The sequence below is a fragment of the Nomascus leucogenys genome, chromosome 3 (genome assembly GCF_006542625.1).
Source record: "Nomascus leucogenys isolate Asia chromosome 3, Asia_NLE_v1, whole genome shotgun sequence".
NCBI classification, from domain to species: domain Eukaryota; kingdom Metazoa; phylum Chordata; class Mammalia; order Primates; family Hylobatidae; genus Nomascus; species Nomascus leucogenys.
Window position 1 is genome coordinate 132,864,691 of NC_044383.1, and position 15,041 is coordinate 132,879,731.

General features: G+C 37.4%; 1 long non-coding RNA gene across 3 annotated transcripts in view; it reads right to left on the reverse strand.

Moving 5' to 3' along the window:
- Positions 1–15,041, reverse strand: part of LOC115834465 — a 29,226-nt gene that overhangs the window by 8,343 nt on the left and 5,842 nt on the right. For all 3 annotated transcript variants that reach the window (XR_004029381.1, XR_004029382.1, XR_004029380.1), the window contains 5 exons: positions 14,793–15,006; positions 14,500–14,698; positions 5,243–5,336; positions 4,932–5,106; positions 1,698–1,789 (listed from right to left, as the gene is read on the reverse strand). This is a non-coding gene — a long non-coding RNA (uncharacterized LOC115834465). The remainder of the gene's footprint in view (positions 1–1,697; positions 1,790–4,931; positions 5,107–5,242; positions 5,337–14,499; positions 14,699–14,792; positions 15,007–15,041) is intronic.

Below are 15,041 nucleotides of genomic sequence, written 5' to 3' on the forward strand. Positions count from 1 at the left end.
GTAAAAGTGGGCAAAATCATGCAAATATTAGTATTTAAAAAGCATGAAAGGCTATATTAATATAGCAAAGAAACTAGAGACAAAGAGCGATATTACATAATAATAAAGGGATTAACCCACTAGGAAGACATAGCAAGCCTAAATGCATATGTACCAACTAACAGAGTTTCAACACATATCAAACAAAAATTGATAGAACTGAAAGGAGAAATAAGCACAAACATACTAGATTTCCATAGCCTCCCCCAGAAATTGATAGAACACCTAAGAAGAAAATTAGCAAGGACATAGGATATCTTAACAACACTATCAATAGGATCTAAGTGACACATACAGGTTGAGTACCCTTTATCCAAAATGCTTGGGACGAGATCTGTTTCAGATTTTGATATTTCTGGATTTTTTAAATACCTGCATTATACTTACTGATTGAGCATCGCTAATTAAAAGAATAAAAACTGAAATTTAAAATGTTTCAATGAGTATTTCTTTTGAGCATTATGTTGGTGCTCAAAAAGTTTTGGATTGCAGAGCATTTTGGATTTGGGATCTTAGATTAGAAATATAAAACCTATATAGAACACTGCACTGATCAACAGCAGAATACAAAATTTTTTTTGAGTGCCCATGAAAATTCACCAAGATAAATTATATTCTGGGTTATAAAATAAACCTTGACAAATTTAAAAAACTTGAAATTATAAGAGTGTTCTCTAACAATAATGGAGTCAAAGTATAAATCAGTAACAGAAAGAAAATCAGAAAAGTAAATATGTGAAAATTAAACACAGTTTAAAATAATTAAATAATGTATAGGTCAAAGCGGATATCTCCATTGAAATAAAATAATATAGAGAGCTTATAAGAAGAAAAAACCCAGAACAAACAAAAATAATAAATATAAGAGAAAAAATCAATAAAGTTAAAAATAGAAAAATAATAAAGAAAACCAATTAAATAGCAAGGTTAATCTTCAAAAAATAAGTTGATAAATCTCTAGCAAGACTGACAAAAATAAGAAACACAATCACCAACAGGAATAAAGTAGATCCTGGAATCATCAAAGAAAAAAGAAGAAAAATATAATTTATGAATACTTTTATGCTCACATATTTTACAGCTTAGAACAAATGAACTAATTCCTCGATGACAGCAACTACCAAACTCAACCAAGATTAAATTACTATCTAAATAGCCCTATGATGATAAATGAAATATAACTTATAATTTAAAAGCTCCTAAGAAAGAGATCTCAGGCCCAGATGGTTTCACTGATGAAATCTTTCAAACATTTAATAAAGGATAACCAAAAATTGTACATGATCTCTTCCAGATAATAGCCAGTATAACCAAGGAAAACTAAAGACCAATATCTCTCATGAACTGAGACACAAAAATCCATTACAAAATAGTAGCAAACAAAATACAACAATGTATATTTAAAAAATTAAGCCCCATGATGAAATGGGAATTATTCCAGGTATGCAAGGCTGATTCATCGTAAATCAGTGTAATCCACCACACCAACAGAATACAAGAAGAAAATTTACGTGATCGTATAAATCAATGTAGAAAAAACAATGAGCAATATTCAACACACATTTATGATAAAAACTCTCAGAATCATAAAAATAGAGGAAAATGTTCAGCTTGACTAAACATATCTCCAAAAAGCCTATAGCTAATGTCATACTTACTAGTGAAAGACAATGCTTTCCATCCAAGATCAGGAACAAATACTGATGTTGGCTTTCACGACTTTTATTCTACATACTGTAAGTTCTAGCTACTGCAATAAAAAATAGAAAAACACACGAAAGAAAGAGACAGAGAGAGGAAGGAAGGAAGGAGGGAAAGGAGGAAGGGAGGAAGGAAGGAAGGAAGGAAGGAAGGAAGGAAGGAAGGAAGGAAAGGGAAGGGAAGGGAAATCTTTATTTGAAGGTGACATGATTACTAATGTAGGAAATCTCAAGAAATCTACCAACCAAACCTTGAAGAAACTAATGCATGAGTTGAGAAAAGTCACAAGATATAAGATTAACATGCAAAAATTAACTACATTTCCATATACTAACAGTGAACATATAGAAACCTAAATTAACAACACAATACTGTTTATAATCCATTCCCCAGAAAACAAAATACTTAGATGTATCTTTAGCAAATTATGTACAGGACCTGTATGCTGAAATTTATAAATTGATGACAAAAGAAATTAAAGAAGATCCAACAAAATGAAGACACACTGTTTATAAATTGGAGGACTCAGAAAAGATGTCAGTTCTCCCCAGTCTTATCTAGAGTTTTAAGATAATCACTATTAAAATTTCACCTAAGTTTTTTCATAGATATACACCAGCTTATTCTAAAATTTATGTGGGAAGGCACAAACCCTAGAATATCTAAAGCAATACTGATAAAGGACAATAAAGTAGGGGGAAGTACTCTACTCAACATTAAGTCTTATCATCTAGCTATTACAATCAAAACAGTGGGCTATTGGCAGAATGATAGACAATGGATCAATGGAACAGAATAGTAAATCCAGAAATATACCCACACAAACATGCCCAATTAATTTTTGACAAAGATACAAAGCCATTTCAATGCAGGAAAAATAGCCTTTCAGTAAATGGTTCCAGAAAAAGTGAACATCCATGGGAAAAAATAAAAAGAGAAAATAACCTCAACCTAAACCTCACAATTTAGACAATATTTAACTCAAAATGGATCACAGACTGAACTTGTAAAACTACAAAACTTTTAGAAAAAAACAGAATATAGTATTTGGATTAGACATGATTCTTAGATTTGATACCAAAAATCACAATTCATAAAAGGAAAAATATCGATGAATTGGGCATCATCATAATTAAAAATTTGCTCTGTGAAACATGCAGAGAGGATGAAAAGTCAAGCTGCACTAGGAGAAAATATTTGCAAACTACATATCTGACAAAGGACTAGTATCTAGAATACACAAAGAATTCTCAAAACTCAACAACCATCAATACAATTAGAAAATTGGCAAATGACATGAACAGACATTACTGAAGAAGATATGGGATGGTAAGCCCAAAAAAGATGGTCATCATTATTAGCAATTAGGGAAATGCACATTTAAATCACAATGTGATATCACTACTTACCTGTCAGAAGGTCTAAATAAAATATAGCGACAATACCAAATGCTGTGAGGACACAAAGAAGCTAAATCATTCATATATTGATGGTGGTAATATGAAATGGTAAAACCACTCTGAAAAACAATTTGGTAGTTCCTTAAAAAAACTAAGCCTACAACTACCATATGACCCAGTAATTGAACATTTGGGTACTTATCCCAGAGAAATAAAAACTTATGTTCCCACAAACACTTTTACAAGAATGTTCATAGTTGCTTTATTTGTAATTGCCCAAAATAAGAATCAACTCAAATGTATTCCAATAGCTAAATGACTAAACAAACTGTAGTGTACATATGTGTGTGGATGGATGGATGGATGGATGGATGGATGGATGGATGGATGGAGATAGATACATAGACACATACACACACAACATGGAATAGTACTCAGCAATGAAATAGGATGAACAATTGATACATGCCACAAGTTGGATAAATCTTCTAGGAATTATTTTGAGTGAAAAAAGCCAATCACAAAGGGTTACAGACAGTATCACCCAATTTATATAACATTGTTGAAATGACAAAATTTTAGAAATGGAGGACAGATTAGCGGTTGCCAGGGTTTGGAAGAAGGTGTGTGGTTTAGTCATAAAGGTCCACACAAGGTACCCTCGTCGTGTTGGAAGTGCACAGTATATTGACTGTGGTGGTCGATACACAAACCTACGTAGATGATAAAATTGTATTGAGCTAAATAAACCCACACAAATGAGTTCAACTAAAACTGTGGAAATCTGAATATTATGGAAGGATTGTATCAATGTCAATATCCTGGTTGTGACATTATACTATAGCAGAATGCTGACTGGCTCTGTCCCTGAGGGGCTTGGGCTCTATTGAGATTTGCCCTGACCAGCTATGTTTTGCTTGCTTTATCCCTTGGTATGAATTGAATTATAGCAACCACAAGGTTGTCAGTAGTCTCCGCTGCTCTCACAATAAGTTCAAGGCACAAACAAGAACTTAGGAGGGTGACGATAAACCATGAGGATGATAAACACTTGGAATGGCGAGATTTTCCTTAAAGGCTCAAAAGAAGCACTGATTGCTCCTTGAATTCTCAACCCACATACCAAGCATATGAAACACATCCTCAATTATTTGAAATCAGTATATTAATCCTGGCTTTCAAAGGAAATTAAAACTACTTAATTAGCATTCCTTTCCAAGTGACTTTTCCCATCTGTTACACTTTAATTTGGCTGGAATTTTTTGTGTTAAGACACAGAGTGAAGACAAGTTAATTATGAAATCGCTTGATGCTACATTTAAAGATCTGTTGAGGTGTGAAATGATTCCCAGGCCTCAGATGTAATGCTGAGTAATGGAGCACCCAGAATAATCATCATCTGTAAAGACTTAAAACCAAAGAAACCCAAGGAGAAAAAAGTTTGATGTGGCAAATTAATTTACTTCAATTCCCAGCAAAATTAAATTTCATTATGTAAATTTTTTCATTAGCAAAACAGAAAATAAGAGCTGTTTGTATAAATCTGCAGTGATTCAATATCCTTCCCTTAGTTCTCCCATATTCTTCCTTTTACTTTTCACCTTCTATCCATCTCCTCACAAATGCTAGAAGACATACACCTGCGTATATCTCAAGGAAGGAAGGTCTGTTCACTCTGTGCTCTTTGAATACTTAATTAGACTGCACTCTACCAAAGAGTGTTGCCACTGGGTAGTTCATCTAAGTCTATCTTGGTGTTATTTTGCTTCCCTTTAACATCCATTAATTTACCAATGAGCGCCTCCCTGTCTTCGGTCTGGCAGCGGACAGGGGCTTGCTGTCACATTTTCAGGAACTTCCCGCTTCACTACTCAGCCTCATTTACCTGTGTCCCCAGAAGGCAGATGTGTGGAATGAATTCAGGGTTTCTACATTAAAGCATTCCCGTGACCCAGTCTCTTCTTCCCTTAAAAATAACAACAAAGAGCAACATAAGAAGGAAATAAGAATTAATAAATGGTAGCTATATATGCGTTAGATGGAGAAAAAAATAGATTCCATTTGTCATTTTAAATTACGATGCACAAAATGAAAAGGCTTACTTTACCTTGGAGTGCAAAATGAGAGAGGCATCTCTGTCAGGCAGCAGCAGGAGTGTAGAAACAGAGCTAGTGCTAGACCCCCAAATCAATGGTCCTGTCAAATGAACATTTATTCAGATTTAGTCAAATTTACACATTTATTCAAATTCTCCCACTGGCAGTCATATATAGTACAGGGAAATCTGTTCCAAAAGCTCAGCACATCTTATAGCCTTAATTTTTTACAAAGTTAATACATGTTCATTTTTAAAACCTGAACAAGATAGATGATAAGTTAAAGATAGATGATATATATTAGTAGATAGATGATAGATAGATAGAAATAATAGCTGCAAAGTGTAGGCTATCTACTGTATCTGGCACTAATGTCATTGATTACTGCATTTAATTATCACAATGACCCTGTGAAGTAGAATATACCTGATGTTCAGATTTTTTTTAAGCAATTTTAAGGATTAAGGTGTTATGTTGCTCAAAATCTTATACTTAACAAGTTACAGAGCTGCGATGTGATCCTTTGCATTGTGTCTCAAGATCCTGTAATGAATGACAGGGATACAAACCTGGACATAATCACTATTAATAGGGTCATTTCAGATCACTCCAGGCCTTTCTTTTTTTTTTTTTTTTTTTTTTTTTCACAAAAGTGAGATCATACTTATATAATACTCAGCAACTTGCTCTTTCTCACTCAGCAATCATAGATAACCTTGCATGTCATTCTGCATACATCTCCTTAATACATTTATGCTTTGCTTAACAACTTTCCTGCTTAGCAACATACCTGAAACTGTGTCACTGTGTAAAATAATTCAATTGAAAACAATATTTACATCAATTTTAGTAGGAAAAGATATAATTCCTTTCCACCCAACCTAACCTTTCGACCCTATTTTTCTCAATTTTCATGGAGAAAAATAGAATAATAAAACCAAGCTCATATAAACAATAAAAAACAATTTGAAGGAAAATAAAGTCAGTTTCTCATAAATGAAATAAATGTAATAATGCAATGAAGGCTTAGTGGACTCACTGGGAAGGAAGAGAGTGTGAGTTGTGTGGTGAAGGAAAGGCACAGGGAGTCATTTATAGAAAGCGGAGGGAGTACAGCAGTTAACTTTCGGCCAGGGGGGACAGTATCTCATACCAAGTGGAGTGGGCTGCCATGAAGGACGGCAGAACCTTTCTTTCCTTTTCCCTCTTCAGTCCTCTTTTATCACAACCATCTTTTATTTCATGCTTAAAGTTTTTTCCCGCTTTTCTTTCTATAACATTTACTTTTTCACTTTTTGAGACAATTGTGGGCTTGGGATTATCTTTAATTCAATTCATAAAGCTGCAACACAGCAAGTTTAAGGCACAGAACACAAGAACACTTGGAAACAGTGCATGTACGTAAAATGCCAGAGTCATAGAAATTGCTGTCTTTATCCCTCTTGGTCTTGGAAAATGTCCTGGGTTCAGACAAATATGACAGCAATACAAATCTGTCCCACATCTCTTCTCTGCATAGAAATTGTGTTGAGAAAACTCCTGAGTGTGTTCTTGTCTAAAATAAAAAATATTATTTTTAGATTATATTTTTGTATGTTTTCATGTGAAAGCATAAACAGGAAGAGTCATCCAAAAAGTGGTATAAATTACCCAAAAAAAGTTATGGTGAAAAGTTACTAACTGAAAAATCATTTTACAGTAAGTCTATGATTTTGGTAACTTATAGAATTACATACAGTGAATAAACTATAAACTGTTTAACCAGTCCTTATTAATGGATTTTTAAATTAGCATGATTTTATACCATTGCAGACAATGTTGAAATGTGTGCTTTCTTTTTTTTTTTTTTAGATGGAGTTTCGCTGTTGTCACCCAGGCTGGAGTGCAGTGGTGTGATCTTGGCTCACTGCGACCGCCACCTCCCAGGTTAACACCATTCTCCTCATTCTCCTACCTCAGCCTCCCGAGTAGCTGAATTATAGGACATACATGGATAAAATTTTAATATATTACATCAGATTACTTTCCAAAAGGTAACTATATTTTACATTTTCTCCAATGGTATGTGCAACTGGTGCCTACTTTTCTATAACTTTGTTGGTTCCGAAAATTATCCATTTGAAATATTTCTATAGTCCTGGTGGGTGAAACTTTTTCCTGTTTACTGCTGATGATAAACATCATTGTCAATTTCATTCCCACCTGTATAAATATTCTGCAAATATATTTTCTCCATTTTTCTACAGGCTTATTGGTTTTTTGTTACCCATTTATTGGAGCTCATTTGTCCATTAGGGATATTAATATTTTGTAACATATTTTGTAGTTTAAATATGTCATTGTTTTCTTTATGGCAGATCAGTTTCTTTTCTTGCTTAAATAGGGTGCATTTACCATCATTAGTTTATCACAAAAGGTAGCCAATATTTTTTTCTACTGTGGTTACAGTATTCTAATGTATATTTAGATTTATCTGAAATTTATTTTTATTAAGGTATGTATCATAGAACACACTAGTGCCCACCAATATCTGATTCACCTCTCCTGCCTAGGCATCCAGAGATAATACTTCCTGATCTCTAGGCAGATTAAAAAAAGGACTTTTTGTCTAGTTGTGGCAAATGGATGTGGATAGATGTGATGCATGTGAGATTTCCATGATGGAGCAGAAAACAGCTCCTTTGTGATTTCATATCCTTTGTGTATTAGTCCTGTCTCACACTGCTAATAAACACATATCCAAGACTTAGGCAATTTATAAAGGAAAGAGGTTCAGTTGACTCACAGTTCAGCATGGCTGGGGAGGCCTCAGGAAACTTACAATCATGGCAGAAGGAGAAGCAAGCATGTCCTTCTTCACATGGTGGCAGGAAGGAGAAAAATGAGTGCCCAGTGAAGAGGGAAACCCTTTATAAAACCATCAGATCTCGTGAGAACTCACAATCACAATAACAGCATGGGGGAAAGTGTTCCCATGGTTCAATGGTCTCCACCGGGTCCACCCCATGACACGTGGGACTTATGGGCACTACAATTCAAGATGAGATTTAGGTGGGGACACTGCCCCTAGCCTCTTCAAAATCTCATGTCCTCACAATTCAAAACACAATCATGCCCTTCCAACAGTCCCCCAAAGTCTTAACTCATTCCAGCATTGACTCAAAAGTCCAAGTCCAAAGTCTCATCAGCAACAAGGCAAGTCCCTTCCACCTATGAGCCTGTAAAATCAAAAGCAAGATGGTTACTTTCTAGATACAGTGAAAGTACAGGCATTGGGTAAATACCAAAATTCCAAATGGGAGAAATTGGTGAAAACCAAGGGGTGACAGGCCCCAAGCAAGTCCAAAATCCAATAGGGCAGTCATTAAACCTTGAGGTTCCAAAATGATTTCCTTTGACTCCAGGTCTTACATCCAGGGTATGCTGATGCAAGAGGTGGGCTCCCACAGCCTTGGGCAGCTCCACCCCTGTGGTTTTACAGGGTATAGCCCCCCATCCTGGCTTCTGTCTCAAGCTGGCATTGAGTGTCTATGGCTTTTTTAGGTGCACAGTGCAAGCTGTCAATGGATCTACCATTCTGGGATCTGGAAGACAGTGACCCTCTTCTCACAGCTCTACTAGGCAGTACCCCAGTGGTGACTCTGTGTGGGGGCTCCAATCCCACATCTCCCTTCCATACTGCCCTCGCAGAGGTTCTCCTTGAGGGCTCTGCCCCTGCAGCACACATCTGCCTAGACATGCAGGTGTTTCCATACCTCCTCAGAAATCTGGATGGATGTTTCCAAACCTTAATTCTTGACTTCTGTGCAGCCACAGGCCCAACATCATGTGTAAGCTGCCAAGGCTTGGGGCCTGCACCCTCTGAAGCCACAGCACAAGCTGTACCTTGGCCGCTTTTAGCCACAGCTGGAGTGTCTGGGATGCAGGGCACCAAGTCCCCAGGCTGCACATAGCAGGGGGCCCCAGACCTGGCCCAGGAAACCATTTTTCCCTCCTAGGCCTTTTGGCCTGTGATGGAAGGGGATGCCATGAAGTTCTCTGGCATGCCCTGGAGACATTTTCCCCATCGTCCTGGCAATTAGTGTTTGGCTTCATGTTACTTATGCAAATTTCTGCTGCTGGCTTGAATTTCTCCTCAGAAAATGGGTTTTTCTTTACTACTGCATTGTCAACCTGCAAATTTTTCAAATTTTTATGCTTTGCTTCCTCTTAAATGCTTTGCTGCTTAGAAATTTCTTCTGCCAGATACCCTAAATCATCTCTGTGAAGTTCAAAGTTCCATAGATCTCTAGGGCAGGGGCAAAATGCCATCAGTCTCTTTGCTAAAGCATAACAACAGTCACCTTTACTTCAGTTTTCAACAAGTTCCTCATCTCCATCCAAGACCACTTCAGCCTGGACTTTATTGTCCATATGACTATCAGCATTTTGGTCAAAGCCATTCAACAAGTCTCTAAGAAGTTCCAAACTTTCCCGCATTTTCCTGTCTTCTTCTGAGCCCTCCAAACTGTTCCAACCTCTGCCTGTTACCCAGTTCCCAAATCACTTCCACATTTTAGGGTATCTTTACAGCAGCAACCCACTCTACTGGTGCCAATTTACTGTATTAGTCCATTCTCATGCTGCTAATACAGACATATGCAAGACTAGGTAATTTATAAAGGAAAGAGATTTAAACCTCACACAGTTCAGCATGGCTAGGAGGGCTCAGGAAACTTACAGTTATAGTGGAAAGGAAAGCAAACATGTCCTTCTTCACATGGCAGCAGAAAGGAAAATAAATGTCCAGCTAACAGGGAAGCTTCTTATGAAACCATCAGATCTCATGAGAACTAACTCACCATCATGAGAACAACATGTGGGAAACTACCCCCATGATTCAATTATCTCCACTGGGTCCCTCCCACAACATGCGGGGATTATGAGAACTACAATTAAAGATGAGATTTGGGTCGGTACACAGCCAAACCATATCACTTTGCTTCTCCATTGGCAGGAAATGTGGAGACCACGTATTGAAATGTCAGAACTATGAGATCCAAGCAGTGTGGATCTCCAAATCACATTTGGAGGCCAATAACTATGAAGATTCACCTGACCTACAAGGATTTTGTATAAATGGAAAATAAACAATTTGTGTTTATTCACTGAGATCTTCCAGCTGTTTTACTAACCTTTTGTTATTAAGATAGGCTTCATGTATCCTGGCTAATTTAATAAAATATGACTTCAAAATAAACAGTTGATAGACAGACAGACAGACAGATAGTGAGATAGCACTTTCTTCCAAAGATAGTTGAACCCAAACCAAAAACATTAATATCATGGATTTAATGCTGAACAAAATGAAGACACCACAGAATGCATATTGGATGATTTCATTAATATGAAATTTGAAAACAAAACCATTGTGTTAGAATACAATAGTGCTTACATTTCGGAATTAGAGAGTTTCTCGGGGAATAAAAGTAGAAATTTGAGATGATGGTATTAATCTATTTTTGAGTTAAGTGATGATTATATGAGTTTTACCCATGTTTACCATGGTTTTAAAACTAAATATATATGGTGTCATTATATATCCTACAAAATCATTTTTTTCACTTAGATGTATGTTGTAGGTATGCTGATATGCAGAGATTTCATTAGCTTCAGTTCATCCAAAATTTTAGTTTGCCAAAATTTTAAACTATATTATGACTTCTTTTTGACTTAGGTATTATACAACAAGGCAAGTAAAATTTACTTTCCAAGATTTTTCTTCACTAAGCTCTTTCATATTCTAGGACAAATTGGCACTACTCTAGTACAAAACTATTCTTTTTCCTCAAAAACAGTAGCATAACCACACTTGTATTTCTCTGTCACTCTTGCTCCTAATACAGTCTTTATTGTAAATCTTAACCAAAATAACTGACTTTCATCTCTCAGAAAAACCTGTGGGGATGTATAATTGAAGACTGTTATATATCAGCATTTTAATAGAGTAGCAAGGCTCATGAATACATACAGCTCAGCTTCTCCTGATATGTTTAAACAATTTCCCTGCTCACTGCATTGTCTGGAATTCTGCTTATTTTCTCTGGGCTTTTTTTCTTATATTAGTATTTAATAAGTACACCCTTCACTAATGATTTCAGTGAGAGTCCACAGTTGCAAGCTTCCTCAGACCTTTTATCACCCTTGAAGGAGAGTTTGACCACAAAGGGAAATCTGGGGAGATGTTTGAATTCCTATGGCCTTTTGAGGATATTACTTCATTGACTTTTGCCATCCATTTTTGCTGATAAGACGCCTGATGTCAGTCTAATCTTGATTGTTTTGTATATAACATGATTTTTTTCTCTCTCTCTGGCTGCTTTTAAGATATTACCTTCATCCTTGTTCTGCAGTTTCATTCCAATATGTATAGGTGTGAGAGCATTTCTGTTTATCCTGATCAGCACTCAGTATGTGCTTTTAATCTACGAAATTAGAAATCTGCTTCTGGAAATTTCTCAGCTGATACCTCTTCAAATAGTGATTTCTTAGGCATTCTCTCAAGTGTCTCATGTCTGAATTTCTGAGACACATGTTGGAGCCCCTCTTTCTAAGTAAATTACTCATTACTACTTCACTAAATTGTCCTTCAGTTACGTCTAGTTGAAGTTTATCCTCTCTTGAGGATATTTTCTTGACCATCATTTCAAAATATTTACATGATTTACAATTAGTTCTTTTCTATATGCACCTATTGTTATTGTCTTTCTATTAATTTCAGAATTTCATATTTTAATTTCATACTTTCTTGTTCTTGTTTATAACTTCTTGATCTTGTTGCATATGTTATTTCTGCACTCACAGTGACAAGTTGTGAGCCCTAGAGTTAGTTCCCTAACTTCTCTGCCCTGTATCCTCATTTGTGAGATGAAGGTAATAGTAGCTACTTTATAGTGCTATTGCTTTTATCAAATGATATGATACATGTAAAGTTCTTAAAACAATGTCTATATATTAAACACAATTATTATCATTATTATTATTTGAGACAGAGTCTCGCTCTGTTGCCCAGACTGGAGTGCAGTGGTGCAATCTTGGCTCACTGAGACCTCTGCCCCCTGGGTTCAAGTGATTCTCCTGTCTCAACCTCCCGAGTAGCTAGGATTACAGGCATGCGCCACCACGCCCAGCTAATTTTGTATTTTTAGTAGAGACGGGGCTTCACAGTGTTGGCCAGGGTGATCTGGAACTCCTGACCTCAGGTGATCCGCCTGCTTCAGCCTCCCAAAGTGTTGGGATTACAGGCGTGAGCCACCGTACCTGGCCCCAAATTATGTTTTAACATTATTCAGAGTGTTCTATTACTTGCATCTCATTGACAATAAATTGTCAGGTTTCCATGTTGATTTTGTTGGATGCCTTTCTTAGCAATATTTTTCCTTGATAGCCGTAGAACTTTAGTTTGCAGGCTTAACTTGAATGTAAATACTTTCGCCCTCTCTCTGCCTTCACTATTCCCTGTGTGGCACGGCTGTTTTACAGTTTCCTTCTAAGTGGTCCCAGGTCTTATCCTGTCAGCTTAGTGTTCCTATCCAGAAATTAAACCAGAGAGATCAGAGGTCTGTGCTTGGAGGGGGCAAGTGGCTTGTCCCAGGTACTGGTTGTACCACATTCTTCCTCCATACCTTACAGCTTCCACAAGTCATAGCCCTCGACAGTGAGCAGGCTCCTGTCTCAGCCTAGTAAGATGTCGGATGAAGGCGTCTTTTATAGGAGGAAGAATTCCACCCCAGCCTCTAACTTGGCACAATGACTTTGGCTTATATTCCCTACCTCTGCAGGGTGTATTTGGTCTCTATCATGCCACAGAACTAAAATGCTTGTTTCTGTTCCTCTAAACCAATATGTCCACAGATTCCGCTCTAGTTTCTACTGTGCATTTCTGTTCCATTTCTTCAAAAGAAAATATAAATTTTGAGTGGGAAACATTCTTTTTATTTTAATAAACTTCTTATCCATTTATCTATCATTCCTAATTATTTGGTGATCGGGAGGAAATGGTAGTGGGGATGTGTGGGAGTGCAGTAGAATTTAGCTTAATGCAGCTAAAAAGTAAATGCTAAACACCATCTTGACTAAAAAATACTCAGAAGCTTGTGACTAAGGACTTTTCTTTGTGAGGAAAAAAAAAAAAATTCACACCAAGAAAAGAAATGTTTCATTTCATGAAGCTAAAAATCCTGACATCATCCCAGAACTATGAACTAGGGTTCTGCTAACAGCATTAGATGCAAATGTGCATGACTTACACACTTGTTTCTTGCCATGTTAGTGAGTTTCCCCTTTCAGTTTTTTATAGGACTTGGTTACCTGAGACAGTTAACATGATCCTTTACTGAAGATTATTGAGTTTTCCTTTTATAAGCAAAAAACTGCTAATTGGCATAATGTTCTACAATGAATTTGGTAGGTCATTTGAAATTGCTTATACATTAGACTTTTTGTTCCTCCTATGTTTTACATGTACATGAAGTTTTAGGTCACAAAATGAAAAAAAAAACTTTTCTTTACTGAGCACTAAAACAACTTAAGAAAATAGATAATAATTAGACAAATGGGGCTCATGACAGCAGTTTATTAGAGAGAGGACTGAATTGAAAAGCATGGATTGATCTATATCCACAATCAGGTTACATAAAACATCCAACTCCCACTGAGCTTGCCAATGGCAAATCTCAGGCCTTCCCCTTGCAAGGGCAGAGTGTACCTTAGTAATCATGCTAAGATGGGCAGAGCGTGGGGCTTCCCGGAGACAGGATACACATCAAATCTGAATGCACTTCATTCTGAAGAAACAGAGCCCAGCCTCAGCTGAGTCACGCACTCCAATGCAAACTCCTTCTCCCGAATTTGCCAGTCAACTCAATCCATCCTCCCCCAGTGAAGAGAATGTGAGGGGGGGAAGAGGGACGATGACTCAGGTTGGGTTTCCTCAGAAACAGACTCAGACAGAATTTGGGAACAAATGATTGATGAGGAGATGATTCCAGGAAGCACTGGCAGGGGAGTGGAAAGAAAGGCACAGCAGGGAAGAAAGTCATTGCAGGCATCTACGGGCAAGTTACTACTGTGGACAAGTGGGGCTCCATCTTGCTGGGACCCCTGCGTTACTGTGTGGAGCATGTCTTATCATTGCCCCACACACTAGCAGAGGCAGCTGAAGTACTTTTCTGCCAACCCTTTCCTTTGCTGGAAGAGAGCTGCTCCTGGAAGCTATAACTCACCAGTACTGCTGTGGTGTCCCAATCAGGTGAGCAGGCTCCTGTGGCCAGAGGAAGCTCCCAGGTGGAGAATCACAGTTGTTTATAGAAAGAAGCAGGAGTACTGAGCAGAACAGGAAGTACTGTGGGGTATCAGTGGGGCATGGACAGCTTCTGCCAGGCACAGGTATCTGTCCCTGGTGCTTCTCAAAAGGTGAAGTTCCTATATTATGGGTCAAGATAGAACATCAAGATCTTAACTATGACCTCTCCTGTATCTCAATTTCTGTGAGTCAGGAATTTTGGAATAACTTAACTGAGTGGTTGTAGCTTGGGATCTCATGAGGTTGTGGTGAAGACATTGGCAGGGGCTACAGTCATCTGAAAGCTTGACTGGGGCTGGACAATCCATTCTCAAGGTGGCTCACTCGGAGGCTATTGCCAGGACCCCTGGCTCCTTACCACGGGAACCTCCCCAGAGGGTTTACTGTCCTCAAGACATGGCAACCAGCTTCTCCTGGAGCAAATGATCTAAGATAGAAAAAGAGAGCAAGCAAGAAGTCAAA